Consider the following 15,862-nt stretch of genomic DNA (forward strand, 5'->3'; position numbering starts at 1 on the left):
CAGGCCTGTACAAAGATGATCCAAGACAGAATCTCTTAACACAGAGAAAGCTAACTTCCCCCAAGTTACAGTTTCTAGTAGATGGATCCCTTCAGTTCATGACAGTCAGTATTATAAAGAATCATTTGAAGCCAGCTTGGCAGGTTCCACACATTAAATAAGAGAGTGTCACTAGAAAATTAGTGAGTAAAGGGGCAGGATAATGGACCTTGTTGTTTCTTCTTGTGTTATCAATAGCTGCTACATGGAGAGAGAAAGAAAAAGAGACTCTTACAGTGGTTTTTTTTTTTTTTTAACTTACACGTGTTTTGATAATTTGGCTTTTATTCACACAAACTTGAGCAGATTCATATTTTAGTCCTGTGTGCTTATCCTCCAATTCCCTATGTCCACTGCAAAATACTTCAAATAGTGCTTTAAAACCTCGGGGGCTAGATATTCAGCTTGTATAACTCAGTGTTAACTGTCATCACTGACCCATGTTGATATACACAAGCTCAATCAGCCAAAATCTAAAGGGTCAGATTTGAAGGGTATTTAGGTGCCCAAAGACTCATCTAGGTGCCGAGTGAGATTTTTAGAGGTGCCTAATCATTTGGGAGTCAGGTGCCTAGATACCTTTAAAAATCTGTCTCAAAGGCCTTACTCAGTCCCGACGAGGTGAAAACTTTCATGCAAGTCAATGGGAGATTTTGTTCAAGTCAGGATTGGGTAAAACCATGTCAAATCTTAAAGTGTCAGGACTCCAGTGTTCGTTCATATTTGCAGAGAGATATGAAAAAAAGCCCAATGTCCTAAAAAGAGTTCATATTAAATGTCCTTAAACTGATTGCCTTATGAGATTCCTGGCCTCTGCTTAATTTGATAGGAGAATCAAAACGTAATGCTTTGAGTACAATATATTTTAAACAGCCATGGAAACCACAGTTTATTCCATTACCAGCTCTTTTTCTTTATTAATGACTAAGTGGAAAGGGCTCATTTTCAACACTGATGACCTGAAAACTTGGCAGCAATGGCTGTGATTGTATCCTTTGTGTGAGATGTGTATTTGGAAAGCCTGCTACACAGGTGACAGTGATTTCTGCCAGCATCCATGCATGTTAAAAGAACCTGCATCCAGCTTGATTCAGAGTATTCTTAAAAACGATGGTGAGTGGTTGTGATTTGTGGTGAATGATACCTTCTCTGACCCAACACTCCTCTTTTAGTACAAAGGGGCATGTAAAGGTCCGGCAAATAAGACCATTAGGGAGAGAAATATGTTTCTGATTTTCCAGGCTCTGTGCCTCTTGAGAATTTCACACTTTTAGTTTACCTGTCTCAGGCAGAATGAGATTATCTCATCAGAAATTCACCAGGGAGAGACAGCAACTGTCTGTATGGTTTTCAAGACCTTTTAAAGAACCTTCCTCTCTCCATCCTTCATAATCTCTTTTCCTCCTATAAAGATCTGGTTGCTTTATCAACATTCTTGTCAGTCTCTCTCTCTTGTTTTTATTTTCTGTTCTCCAAAAAATCATCTCAATGGGGTTTTTGCTTCTTTCTGAGTTTGACATTCAGACTCACGAAAATCTAAAAATGTCAGCACTGCTACTGTGCTGGAAACTGATATAATGCATGTTAATGAAGACTTCAAAGGAGAAAGAGGTTTTTGTGATTTTAGTTTTAAAAGTGACGGAGCAGGTCTCTTTTCTTGAATTAACCTAGAAAGCACATTTGAGATAGGTCAACTCACTGAGTAGACAGAAGTAAATATTCATTCACAAGCAAAGCTTGACAGTTCCTGATCATTACCTTTCTGTGAGCATTTGAACCCCAGTAGCTTTGTCTGGCCATCTTTTGGACCAGACTCCAACTCCTGGTGTTCGGTAGTTTTGATATTTAGCTCCAGATTGCCTCACTTTTCCCTTGCCGTTTCATGGAGCTTGGAGCGAGGCTGCTGGCTTCGTAAACAAAGCTTGAGCCCCAAATGTAAATATGAACTTTTAAGTTTAGGCAACAATGTAATAAAAGCTCCAACAGTGTGAGTAAAGATAAATCCAGTTACAGATACTTCCTGCCTCAGAATTACTGACGTGATGTTTGAGGAACTGTAGATACATCCAATTTCTCTATTTCCCCTGAAATCTGTCATCCCTTTTGCGTGTCAGTTTGAGAGATTTCTTTTTTAATTATATTTTATCACCATAGCTGTTTTTGACATTGCTACTGTGCAAACTTTCCTGATGTTTACCAGCTAGCCACACTGGCACCTCTGTGGGCAGATGGAAGTATACTGGCATGAAGTTTCCATGGAAAAGAACAGGAGTGACACAGATTGCATGGCAGAATAAGGAAGGGGCAGGGACCAAAATATGGGAGTCTCTTGTTGGACCCTTGATCCATGAGGGAAGCAAGCCCTTCTCCTTGTTCTGCTCTCTTTGCCCTTCACACCCACCAAGGCTCCATCTACTCACTATGTCTCCGTACAATCCACGGTCAGCTGCTTTCCTCAGGCACAGGATCTGGCAATGTGGGTAGCCTACACAGCAGACTAACTCCTTGAACCCCGGTGTGTTCATGCGGCTGAGCTCATGCTTGAGTGATTGGCATCCTTGTGTTACCATCTCACCAGCAGTGTCACAGGGCTGTGTCCATTTATCCTTTACAGCCAGGTGGGAGTTTAGATTAATTTAATTTAGCATCATCCTTCCCCAGAGCACCGCAGCTTTTTATTCCTAGATACTGCATCTGCCCGATTGGCTCTCTTCTGCTCTTTTAGCATATCCTGCTAATCTGGGATCACTGCTCTTGCTACCTTGTAGGTGACAGAAACTAGAAGTGACATGCTTGGAATTCAGAGTTGCTGAACTTGTAGCCTGTGACTGTTGTTTTATTATAAGGATTACGGTAGCACTGATAGGCCCCAACCAGGAAGAGCACCCCAGTGAGCTAGGCATTAGAGGCATATAGTGAAATAGGGTGACCAGATAGCAAGTGTGAAAAATTGGGACAGGGTGGGGGTAATAGGATCTGTATAAGACAAAGCCCTGAATATTGGGACTGTCCCTATAAAATTGGGACATCTGGTCACCCTAAGTGAGAAACCCTGCTCTGAAGACCCTACAATCTCAACAGAGGAGACAGACAGACATGAGAAATAGAGGCAGTGGCTTGCTCAAGGCCACATAACAGGTCACTAATGGAGGATCCAGGAAGGAATTGTAGTCTGTTTCCCGACCCAATGGGCCATACCACAGTATGCACCCCTTGACTGTACATCAAAGGTGCAAGCGGCTTGTGATCTGTCACACACTTGACATTACTAATACATTGGCAGAATCAACTCCCTGATCCTTCTACTTTTTAAATGTATAAAGTAATAATTATGTGTGAGATAGCGAGGGCAGGGGACGGCAGGAGAGTGGTGGAAGGAAGGTATGTGAGCCTGAGAATGCTCAGGACTCTGTTCCCTGCGGACTGACTAAATACCATCAGGGGGCAATTAGAGGCAGCTGGGGCCAATGAAGGACCAGCCAGGTGCTGCATAAAAGCTCCCCGCCCCAAACAGTCAGGGCACAAGCAGGAGGAGTAGCGGTGCGGTGCGGTGCGGTGCGGAGCGGAAAGCTGATTTAAAGTGGAGGAGAAGAATAGAGTACAGAGGCCTGTGGACAATTGAAAGTATCCGGCTCAAGGAGCCAGAAGGAGGGGGAAAATCAGCCCAGGGGAAGACAGGGCAGCTGGGAAAACAGTGCCAGCGGCACATAGCTGCCTCTCATAGGGCCCCTGGGCTGGGACCCGGAGGAGCGGGTGGGCCCGGGTCCCTACCCCCCTCCTTAGGGAAGCCGGGGTGACTGGACGCGCCCTGGCCCACTAGAGGCAATAGAAGCGTGGAACCCACTAGAGGGGGGCTGATGGCTGCCACACGTGGTGTCAGAAGTGGGATCCGGACACAGTGGATTTAAATCAGGGCGGTCCTGACCCACCCCACCCCCCAAGATGGAAGGTGTGGTCAAAGCTCTGGTACAGGCCACAGCTGCCCAGCAAGAAGCTACCCGGGTCCAGGCAGCTGCCCAGCAGAAATCTGTACGGGTACAGCAAGAGACCAACCGCCTGCTGATGAACCAGGCTGCCCAGGACCGAGCCCTACTTCAGGAGGTGGTAGGCCAGTTGAGAGTCCTGGTGGGGCAAGGTGGCGGCCAGGAGTGGGCGCGGACTATACGGGCCAGCTACTATCTACAAAAGATGACCCAGGAGGACGATGTAGAAGCCTACCTCCTGGCATTTGAAAGAACAGTCCAGCGGGAGGCCTGGCCCCGGGATCAATGGGCCAGTATCCTAGCCCCGTTCCTGGGAGGAGAGGCCCAGAAGGCCTATTATGATATGGCAGCAGAAGCTGCTGCGGACTACCTTCAGCTAAAGGCTGAAATCCTGGCCCGGGTCGGAGTGACAGTAGCAGTATGGGCCCAGCGGTTTCATGAATGGAGATACAGGGAAGACAGGGCCCCCCGGTCGCAGCTGTTTGACCTAATCCACCTGACCCGGAAGTGGCTGCGCCCTGAGGCTCTCAGCGCCGAGAGGATGTTAGAACTCTTGGTGATGGACCAGTATACGCGGGGGTTACCCTCGAGCCTCCGAACCTGGGTTGGCCAGAACGACCCCGCTACCTACGACGAGTTGGTCGCCCTGGTGGAGAGGCAGCTGGCAGCCCGAGAACTGTCTCCGACCCCCGGGGAGAAGGCCCAACAGGCACGAAGGCCAGTCCTCAACCCCGGCCCCAGGACTATCGGGAGGCCCAGGGGAACAGGGACCAGATGCCAAGACCCTGAGGAACGGCCCGAGGACAGGAAGGGACCTGGGAGTTCGGGGGGTGAAGGTCGTGGGGCCCAACCAAACAGCCCATGGCAGAGGGGGGCCGCTGGCCCGAGATACCGGTGCTATGAATGCGGGGAACTGGGTCACATAGCAGACCAGTGCCCCAACCGGGAGGAGCCCATGCGGTGCAACCTGGGGAGTCGTGGGGAGTGTTGTGGCCTCATTGGCGCCGTAGGGGTTGCGATGGCCCCCAATGGATATGTGAGGCTGGTAAAAATGAATGGCATCACAACCATGGCCCTGATAGATTCAGGGAGCACAGTCACACTGGTCTCCGGAAAATTGGTGGGACGAGACCAGCTGACGCAGGCGAAGCACACAGGGGTAACCTGTGTACATGGGATGATAAGTTTCTACCCCTCAATACCAGTACTAATTGAAATCCAGGTAAAGGCCACCCGGGTAACAGCAGGGGTTGTCCCTAGGCTTCCCTACCCGGTCTTGGTTGGCCGGGATTTTCCTGGGTTTGAGGACCTACTCCCCCCTGTAGAGGCCACGGCGGTTGGCGCACCCCAGACTGAGACTGAGACACAGGCAACCGATGCTGCCCCTGTTTTTGCCGAATTTGCCCAGGAGTTATTTTCACCCCCTGGAAGATACCGGAAGTCCAAGAGGGAAAGGAGGGCGGACAAAAGGTTGGGAACCCGTATACTGGCTGGGAGCCAGAAAGCGGCCCTGGTTAGTACGCGAAGCCGTTCGGGGAGCCAGGAGGCCACTCAAGCTAGTGAGGACCCAGGGGCGGTCCCCAGTACTAGTGGAGGTGTCCCTGGGTGTGAAGGCGAGGTTGAGCCCCTAGAGGTAGGGCGGTTGGGACCCCTAAGGGGGAGATTTGGACAGGACCAGGCCCAGGACCCGTTATACCTGAATGCGAGGGAGGAGGTAGCAGAGATTGATGGCGTTCCCGTGGAGGGGAAGACCAAGGGCCCAGGACCCTACTACGTCCTGAAGCGTGACCTGCTGTACCATGTGGCCCCAATACGCGGGGAGGAAGTGGAGCAACTCTTGGTGCCCCGGAAGCACGTGAGGGCCGTTCTGGAGTTGGCCCACAGCCACTTATTCGGAGGACACCTGGGAGCAGATAAGACCCTGGACCGAATCCTAAGGAGATTTTACTGGCCAGGGATACGGGCGGAGGTTCAACGCTTCTGCGCCTCCTGCCCAGAGTGTCAGCTGCACAGCCCTCGACCCCACTTGAGGGCCCCCTTAGTGCCCTTGACAGTTATCGAGGTTCCGTTCGAGAGGATAGCTATGGACCTGGTGGGGCCACTGGAGCGGTCAGCTCAGGGCCACGGAAGTGTTCTAGTCATTTTGGACTACGCCACGCGGTACCCTGAGGCCATTCCACTAAGAAACCCCACGTCCAAGGCAATCGCGAAGGAACTGCTCCAGGTCTTCGCCAGAGTGGGAATCCCTAAAGAAATCCTGACAGACCAAGGGACTCCCTTCATGTCCAAGCTAATGAAGGACCTGTGCACCCTGCTCCGTATCCAGGCCCTGCGGACCTCAGTGTACCATCCACAGACGGATGGTCTAGTTGAGAGGTTCAATCGCACCCTCAAGAGCATGGTACGAAAGGTGGTGGCACAAGACGGGAAGGATTGGGACACCTTGCTACCATACTTGATGTTCGCAATACGGGAGGTCCCCCAGGCATCCACTGGATTCTCCCCATTCGAGCTATTATACGGCCGCCATCCGCGGGGTATATTAGACATCGCCAAAGAGGATTGGGAGGAACAGCTCAACCCAGGGAAGAATGTGATTGAGCATGTAGCACAGATGCGGGAACGGATAGCCCGGGTGACCCCCATAGTGCGGGAACACCTGGAGAAAGCCCAGGAGGCCCAGCGGACCTACTACAACCGACGGGCAAAGGCCCGGAGATTTCATCCCGGAGAGCGAGTGATGGTGCTGGTGCCAACGGCGGAGAGCAAGCTCCTGGCCAGTTGGCAAGGACCGTACGAGGTCGTGGAAGCTGTCGGGGAGGTAAATTATAAGGTCAGGCAACCAGACCGCTGAAAGCCAATACAACTGTACCACGTGAACTTGCTGAAGCCCTGGCGAGACCGGGAGGCATACCTGGTTGCCCGAGAAGAGCACCCCCAGTCGGCCGTTCCCCAGGTGGACGTGGGAATATCCCCCGAGCTAACCCCAGAGCAACGGACGGAGGTCATCGACATGATCCAGCGGAACCAAGATGTGTTCTCTAAGCAGCCTGGACGTACGACGGCGGTCGAACACCACATCATCACTACCCCTGGCATGCGGGTGACGATAAAGCCATACTGGATACCCGAGGCCAAAAGGGAAGAAATACGAACCGAAGTGAGAAGGATGCTGGAGCTTGGGGTTATCGAGGAGTCCCACAGCCAGTGGTCCAGCCCGATTGTCCTGGTCCCAAAACCCGATGGGACCCTGAGATTCTGCAATGACTTCAGGAAGTTAAATGAGATCTCGAAGTTCGATGCCTACCCGATCCCACGCATTGATGAGCTAGTGGACCAGTTGGGCAAGGCTCGATATCTGACCACCCTGGACCTGACCAAGGGCTATTGGCAGATCCCCCTCGCCGAGGATGCCAAAGAAAAGACTGCCTTCTCCACGCCCGATGGTCTGTTCCAGTATGTCGTCCTCCCCTTCGGTCTCCACGGGGCCCCCGCGACATTCCAAAGGCTGATGGACAAATTACTAAGACCCCACGCCCAGTATGCTGCGGCCTATCTTGATGACGTGGTCATCCATAGCCCTGACTGGGAGACGCACCTCGGAAGAGTGGAGGCGGTGCTTGACACCCTCCGTCGCGCTGGCCTCACCGCAAACCCTCTCAAATGCACAATAGGGCTGGCCGAGGCCAAATACCTGGGGCATGTGGTAGGAAGAGGCCTGGTCAAACCCCAGTGGGACAAAATAGAGGCTATCCAGACTTGGCCCCATCCAGTCCGCAAGAGACAAGTCAGGGCGTTCTTAGGAATAGTGGGGTACTATAGGAGATTTATCCCCCACTTTGCCACCAGGGCGGGGCCTTTGACTGACCTGATAAGGGCACGGGGCCCAGATATGGTGAAGTGGACCACGAAGGCTGAGGAAGCCTTTGCTGATTTGAGGACAGCTCTTTGTAGTCGCCCAGTGCTTATAACCCCAGACTTTGGGAAGGAGTTCATCCTCCAAACTGATGCGTCAGAAACAGGACTGGGGGCTGTCCTCTCACAGGTGATAGCTGAAGAGGAGCACCCAGTCCTATATCTCAGCCGAAAACTCCTCCCCAGAGAGCAGAAGTATGCGGTGGTTGAGAAGGAGTGCCTGGCAGTCAAATGGGCCATGGAGACCCTCCGCTACTACCTACTAGGGAGGAAATTCACCCTGGTGACAGACCATGCCCCGCTCCGGTGGATGCACATTAACAAAGAGAAAAATGCCAGGGTGACCAGATGGTTCCTCTCCCTACAGCCTTTTCACTTTCAGATACAGCATAGGGCCGGCAGCCTCCACGGCAATGCTGACGCCCTCTCACACCAGCACTGCCTCGCGTCCCAAGTAGCCCAACCCCGTAGTGTTGAGCAGTGGGGGAGGATGTGTGAGATAGCGAGGGCAGGGGACGGCAGGAGAGTGGTGGAAGGAAGGTATGTGAGCCTGAGAATGCTCAGGGCTCTGTTCCCTGTGGACTGACTAAATACCATCAGGGGGCAATTAGAGGCAGCTGGGGCCAATGAAGGACCAGCCAGGTGCTGCATAAAAGCTCCCCGCCCCAAACAGTCAGGGCACAAGCAGGAGGAGCTGTGCTGTGCTGTGCTGTGCTGTGCTGTGCTGCGCTGTGCTGTGCTGAGCGGAAAGCTGATTTAAAGTGGAGGAGAAGAATAGAGTACAGAGGCCTGTGGACAATTGAAGGTATCCAGCTCAAGGAGCCAGAAGGAGGGGGAAAATCAGCCCAGGGGAAGACAGGGCAGCTGGGAAAACAGTGCCAGCGGCACATAGCTGCCTCTCATAGGGCCCCTGGGCTGGGACCCGGAGGAGCGGGTGGGCCCGGGTCCCTACCCCCCTCCTTAGGGAAGCCGGGATGACTGGACGCGCCCTGGCCCACTAGAGGCAATAGAAGCGTGGAACCCACTAGAGGGGAGCTGACGGCTGCCACATATGCTAATTCTTCCATGGTGCTTTTGTCCATAGATCTCAAAATCCTTTACACAGGAGATCCGAATCATTACCGCCTCTACAGGATAGAAAAGGATAGAAACTGAGGCACAGGGAGGAGAAGTTACTTGCCCAAAGTCACCCATTGGGCCACTGGCAGAGCTAAGAATGGATCTGAGGTCTCCGGAGTGCCAGTCCAGTATTCTGTCTACTAGGCCACGCTGCCTCTCACATGAAAACCAATTGTGGGAGCATCTGCTGGGAAGAGGCACCCAAAGCTGAAAGAGGATGATAGATCGTGAGGAATCTGAGAAGGAATATATAAATACAGAAGTCTTATCCTCCTGCAAATTACTGTGGCATACAAGTCTAAACAGAACATGGCAACATTTCATATTGAATGTACATCAAAACTTCAAATCAAATTTTTATATCCATACCATATCTTGCAGTATTTACAGTTATTGTGCCAGGAAATTTAGCCAACAATTCTCAGAAATCAAACCATTAACAATGAGAAACTTGAATAATTATAGATTCTCTCAGTGAATTCTTGAAAACTAGGGTGTCAAACTCAGCTACGAGGGCTGGTTGATGTTTCCTGTTAGGCTCTGTAGGCTGGAAGTACAAAGAGTGCTGGCAAAAGGATAGGATAGTTTAGTGTGCAGAGCTCCTGCTGATATCAGCAGGAGCTCTGTGTGTGCATGAACTTCAATGTGCCTTTGTACTTAGTCAAGTTAACTATTGCTTTCTGCTATCGATGATTAGGCCCAAATCTTCAAAGGTATTTAGGTGCCTAAGTCCCATTGTGATAAGTGTATCTGCCACTCACTGCATCAGCCAGTGCTTGACAGCCAATCTTGTAATGGTTTAGCAAAGATGTGTACTGGAGACCGGGTGGCCGTCTTGCATATTTTCAACCAAATAGCATCTGCCCTTGTTGGCCTACAACCCTATCCTTTCCAGAGTGAATTTGGTAGCTCTGCCTCCTGCAACCATTGAAGTTAGCTTCCCTGGTCCGTTCCTTTTGCTGTGCGGATACAATTACTTTGGGAACTGCATGGCCCGTCATAGCACATTCGTAAAAGGCGAATATATTTTCCAAGGCTTCAGATTCAGGCGTCTTTTAAGCACGTGATAGTCTGGGAATTGTGATGGGGTGTATGATCCTCTCACAGGCCCAGAAAAGGTTAAAGGCAGCCTGAGGTCTCTGTTAACCTCAACTAGTGCGGAAGGGTGAGCGGGTCAGATTGAGGGAGGAACTCAAAAGAAAGAGTGTAGGGCAGTCAAAGGAGGAGACTAGGCATAGGTCAAAGTCCTCTCCTGAGGGGACAGGGTGAATGAGGAAAGGGGAAAAAGAGGAATAGCTGAAGGAGCCAGGACTATCCCGGTAGCTGGCTCAGCGAAGGGACAGGAGTTGAAGGAAGTTGCTGTCTGAGTCACTAACCTGAGAAGAGGTGGAGTAAAGAAGAGTGGTTGAAACCTCTAACTCAGCAGTGGCATTTATGATTTGCACTCTATTTTTGTTGGCGAGGAAGATTGAAAGGAAGTCCCAGAAAGTGAAGAATTTTTAGGGTATGCTTACGCTTTAATGTTGGTGGAGGACATTATTTGGGATTCAAAGGATGTTCTTGTCTTTGAAGGAACAGGCCTTCAGGAGAATCTGGTAGAAGGGCCAGTTCCTTAAAGTAGGAGACTGCCAGAGAAGGCCACAAGGGAGCACTCTGGGGTGGTAAGACTGTTACAGGAACACACTTCTTTTGACAACTAGAAAATCTATTCTGTTCTCCTTGCTACACCTGAGAATAGGGCATTAGGTTGTAAGCAGTTTTGGGGAGGGACTCCCTCCCTTTTGTGTTTTTACAGCACCTGGCAGCCTGCAGCAGCACCCTGGAGCCTGGTCTTAACTGGGGCTGTAGGGCACTCCTATTGGTATCTGTACCATTGTCAAGGTCCCATGTATGCCACAACAAACTGGCCCTTAAAACCTGAAGTAAGGTCTCTGCATTCCACACCCTTGGGTGGAAATTCTGCAGTTGATCCAGATGCACTGAAAAAATGTCTCCAGGGAGTGCAGGTGTTTGAAACCTTTGGTCTGCATGGGCAGAGTAATCAGCCTTCCATCACGTGGCTGCCTAGCCAGGATGTGGGGGGACTCTTTGGGATGACAACAGGCAGCTCAAACTCTGCTAGTCAGTGGGGGAACATGATCAGTACGTGGCAGCCTATGTTGATTAAATAGTCCTCTATAGTAACACCGGGAGGACCACATACATCCATGTCACTGTGGCTGATCAAACTCTCAAAGGCAGGGCTTACCACAAACCTGGTCAAATGCCAATTGGGACAGAGAGAAGTAACATACCTTGGGTACTCCATGAGGTGGGGCCAACTATACCCCTTGTGGATAAAGTCCAGGCACTGACCAATTATCAGGCCCTTTCAACCAAGGAACAGGTATGATGTTTCCCCGACCTCACTGACTATTACAGGTAGTTTGTGCCTGGCTTTGCCACAATGGCTGCCCCCTTGTCTAACCTCATAAAAAGTACCCAACCCAGGAGGTTGACCTGGACAGAGGTATTCATCAGGGCCTTCCAGACTTTGAAAGGCTAGCTAACTTGGGGGCCAGTTCTTTCACCCCAATTTTTCAAAGTCATTTATCCTCGAGCCAGACACATCAGAAGTGGGTCTCTGGGCTGTATTTGAGTAGGAAGCTCTTCCCCCGAGAAACAAACTACTCAACAATCAAGAAGGAAGCACTGACGGTGAAATGGACCATATTACCCGTTAAAAAATCCCTTTCTACTCATCCCGGACCACATCCCTCTCTGCTAGCTAAACTCGATGAAAGACACCGTTCCCGGATTATGAGGTGGTACTTCTCCCTGTAGCCTTGTGACTTCCAGGTGCTCCCTGGCCTAGGAAAGACACACGCAAATCCTGGCTCTTTTTTTCTCTCCGGAAGAAGGAGGTGAGCAGGAGAAAGACACACCACTGGGTTCTAGCCTGAGGGGGAAGGTGTGTGATGGTGTTTACAAACCCCAATCTGCCACCCCCGCTGGGCATACCCACAGTGGAGGCTGAGCTCAAAAGGGAGCACTTTAGCTCAGTCTGGGTGGACGAAGCAGGGAGCAGTTGTGTGTTGCAGACTCCTGGTGAGAAGCCACCAAAACTCCAGGTTGCTGGGCCCAGTCTTCGATGCCAAGTTGCCAGAGGCCTTTCACTCATGGAGATTGGCAATGGCGAGCAATGATTGCAAGAGGAAGACCCTTTGGAGCACAGACAGAGAAAACTGCAGAAGGGCACAGAAATGAACCAGTGATATCAACAAAGGAACAGAAGCCAGGGTAGGAAGTGGCCCAGGGAGCAAGTGTCGGGACATACATCCCCAAGGCAACACATTTATTTTGAATTACCACTTCATTGGGCCCTGGGTTGCAACCTGGAGGAGCAGGGAGGGCCCATATTCCCCTACCTATGGCAGTCAGCTCTCACGGCTGGGTACTCAGAGTACTGCCACCAGGTACTGCAGGGATTGTACCTGAACACCCCATCCCCTGACATGCTCCTATAATTAAGGCTTCAACTTGAGAAGTGCTGGGCACCTATGGGAAGGATTCTGAAGGCCTGACTGAGATCTCATTGCTTTGGTGCCTTCAACTTCCATTAAGGTCAAGGGCAGCTGAAGTCAATGAACATATCACAGGAGATGCTAAGCAACATAGACAGGATTTTTCAAAACTGATTAGTAATTTTAGATGCCCCGCATGAGATGCCTTAAAGGAGCTTGATTTTTAAAAAGTGTGTGTTCAGCACTTTGTGAAAATCAGGCATTTTTCCAACTGTCTCAATCTGGTCGTCCAAAAACTGAGCTACCCCAAGTCTAGGGGAGTTTTCCTGTTGCTTTCAATGGGAATAAGCTAGGTCTCTCAATCCTTTTCCCCCCACCAAAGATATTGTTCTATAGCCAGAGCTTCACTTACTTATTTTCAGGGTTTGATAATACTCTGACAAACATTCAGTTTTTACCGGTAACTGCAAAACTGAACCAATCTCTGCCACTGTTAAATACTGCGTGATTTAGTGTGTCATCAAAAACTGCATAAACCACCTATTAGAAATGTATTAAAGTTTCAGTAGGAAATTGACTGTCCATAGCTTCTTGTGGTGAGAAAACACAAATAATTGATGCAGTCATTCCCAAATTATCTAAACAGCTTTAATTGTACAACAAAGCACTATTGATAGTTATGAGGTTCTAAGGAGAAAGTGTGGCTAACATTTTTCAAAATATGGGGTTGAGCTGCCATAAGAAAATCATAGGAAAGTGCCCAGAATGGTATTCCATGGACACCCTAATTATTCCAAATCTCAATTTCAGTATTTCAGTGCCATTATGTGGTAACGTCAGTGCATGATAGCATGAGTAATCCTGTTGATTTCAATAAGCCAAATTTATCAACTCAATGTGAAGTAGAGGCAACTGAATCTAGCCCTTAGTTAGTTACTTTAATTGCCAGACTTGTGGCAGGAAAACAGTGTTTTTCTGTTCAAACTATTTAAAAACCGAAAAAAGGTGAAGCAAATCTGAAAGAACCTTTGAATTACGAGTTAGTAATGTGTCTCCTGACAGTGTTGCAATCTGCTTTATTTATGGAATATATTTTACAGTTGGTAAGTAGTCGTAACAATGGTAGGGAAAAATCATTAGTGCATAATCAATACGCTTCTATAATGCTGTTAGCTTACTATGATGGTTGAATATGAAAATACTCCACAGGAAGCCATTTATAAGGCCACTTTAAAATGTGTCACATGCCATTCTGTATATAGGGGAATGCCAAATATCATATAAAATAGTGAGAGAATGTCCCCTTGGCCGTTAGAATAGGAAAATCATTTAAAACAGTGATTGAGGAAAAAAGCCCTTTCATTCGACAGGTTCTCAGGAAAACTATTTTACATGATTCATAAATTTGAATGCCAGAAGGGATTAATGTGATTCTCTAGTCTGACTTCCTGTATAATACAGGCCAGAGAACCTGGCCAAGTAACTTCTGCCTGAGTTAGAAAGCTCCTTTAGAAAGACACCCACAATGTCAGCTTTATTGTTCTGAAACAGTAGCAAGCGTGGGAAACAGAGGGGAAGGTACATGTTTATGGTTAGAGGAGAGGTGAAGAGTTCTAAAATGTAAGCATAAAACCTCCACAGTCAAATTGGTCCTTAGCAGAAGGCACAGTTGCACAAACAAGCAAAACTTAAATTTAGACTCTCAGAGCATCCTTAAAACACATGTGAACCACTTCACTTAGCTAGGGCCTCACTGTAAAAGCACAGCCTGTTCTTTTTGAGGGGTGGTGTATAGCTACACTGTCCCAGGAGCATCCTGGGGGGAAATTAAGATTGTAAACTTTTTGGGGCAGGGACTGTCTCTTTGTTCTCTGTCTGTACAGCACCTAGCACAATGGGGTCCTGGTCCATGACTCTGGCTCCTAAGTGCTAATATTAATAATGTCTCAAAGAAGCATAATTCCTTCCCTTCTCTCTCCTTATGTACAGGGGAAGTAATCCACTAACTAGACCATACAACCACTCCCGTGTTGTCTCACCTATGCTGCAGCTCCCACTTCATACCCTTGCCCACTCATTCAGCAGTGTTGAAGATGAAAATGAAAGTAGTGTTAATACAGTGTGAAATACATTTTAAAATGGTTGCAAGCCAGGATACCTTTGTGTCTTGCTGATATCGGCCATCTTTCCAGAAAGCAAGCCCATGTGTGGCAATGATTGTGTGAAAACCTAATATATGCCCATATAAGCTTCATCCGCGCTCAGCACTATTTGGGCTAAAGCAACATCAGAAGTTTAACTTTAAAACATGTTGAAATATTAAACCAAGTTTTTCCCCCACTGATTGGTAATGCAGTATCAAAGGTGGGTTAAACACTGCTTGATAATCTCTTACATAATGCTGTCACACTGTTTGTATCACAGATACCATTTCCTCCCGATGGCTGCTGCCAGCAGAAGCCTCAGAAATGCCAATTCTAACCGTTCTCAAATGCCTTTTTAAATAAATCTCTCTGTTTATTCCTGGGGAGAAGTGCTTCGTTCCTTACGAATTCTCAGCTGGCTGGATGGAACAAACCAGATGGAATTTTCCTTGCAATTGCGCCTCTACACTGCATCGCCTACAGTTTCCCCCCTCCTCCCCCATGCACTGGGTAATGCTTTAAAATACCAGCTGCTGGCTGTTGCAGAACACATAGAAATAGAGCACAAACTATTTCAGGTTGTCCCGTCCTACATCTTTCTGGGCTACGGGCCCCATTCTTTGTCTATTGTTTTTTAGCATGCTTGTTGCTACGTCACTGGCATTGTTTCCTGCTTTCTGTGTTTCTGTTCTTGGCCAATTTTTAATTTACATGAATTTTCCCTTGCTGGTAAACTATGATACTCAGTCATATGTTTTGTGCCTCTTACTAGTGCTTTAATTTGTGTTTCAGATTATTTTATTTTTGCTGCATGGCAAAGCATATTGCCCTTTCTAATGTCAGATCTGTTTCCCTTGGTAATCATCATTCATGGACTTTTTTTTTTTATTATTATTATTACAAGCAGGGCAATCTGGTATCTAAGTCTTTTAATATTCCATATTTGGAGGACTGATTTTTTTAGTTTTATGTCCTATTGTTTCTTCTGTACCAATATTGTAGAATTATCAATAATACAGAAAAAGCAGAGATGTTTAATAAATATTCCTGTACTGTACCTGGTGGGGGGGGGAGAGAAATAGGATGCAGTCTCATCATATAGTGATGATAACACTCTTTCCTTTCCACTTGTATCTCTGGAGGATGTTAAATAGAAGCT

The 15,862-nt window shown here is 48.5% G+C and overlaps 1 long non-coding RNA gene across 1 annotated transcript in view; it reads left to right on the plus strand.

Moving 5' to 3' along the window:
* Positions 1-13,497, plus strand: part of LOC137158913 (uncharacterized) — a 29,531-nt gene extending 16,034 nt beyond the window's left edge. The window contains exon 3 of the long non-coding RNA XR_010921493.1: positions 9,022-13,497. This is a non-coding gene — a long non-coding RNA (uncharacterized lncRNA). The remainder of the gene's footprint in view (positions 1-9,021) is intronic.
* The last annotated feature ends 2,365 nt before the right edge of the window (positions 13,498-15,862 follow it).

The sequence above is a fragment of the Emydura macquarii genome, unplaced genomic scaffold (genome assembly GCF_026122565.2).
Source record: "Emydura macquarii macquarii isolate MOO-44397 ecotype Brisbane River unplaced genomic scaffold, CSIRO-AGI_Emac_v2 contig_1790, whole genome shotgun sequence".
Lineage (NCBI taxonomy): Eukaryota > Metazoa > Chordata > Testudines > Chelidae > Emydura > Emydura macquarii.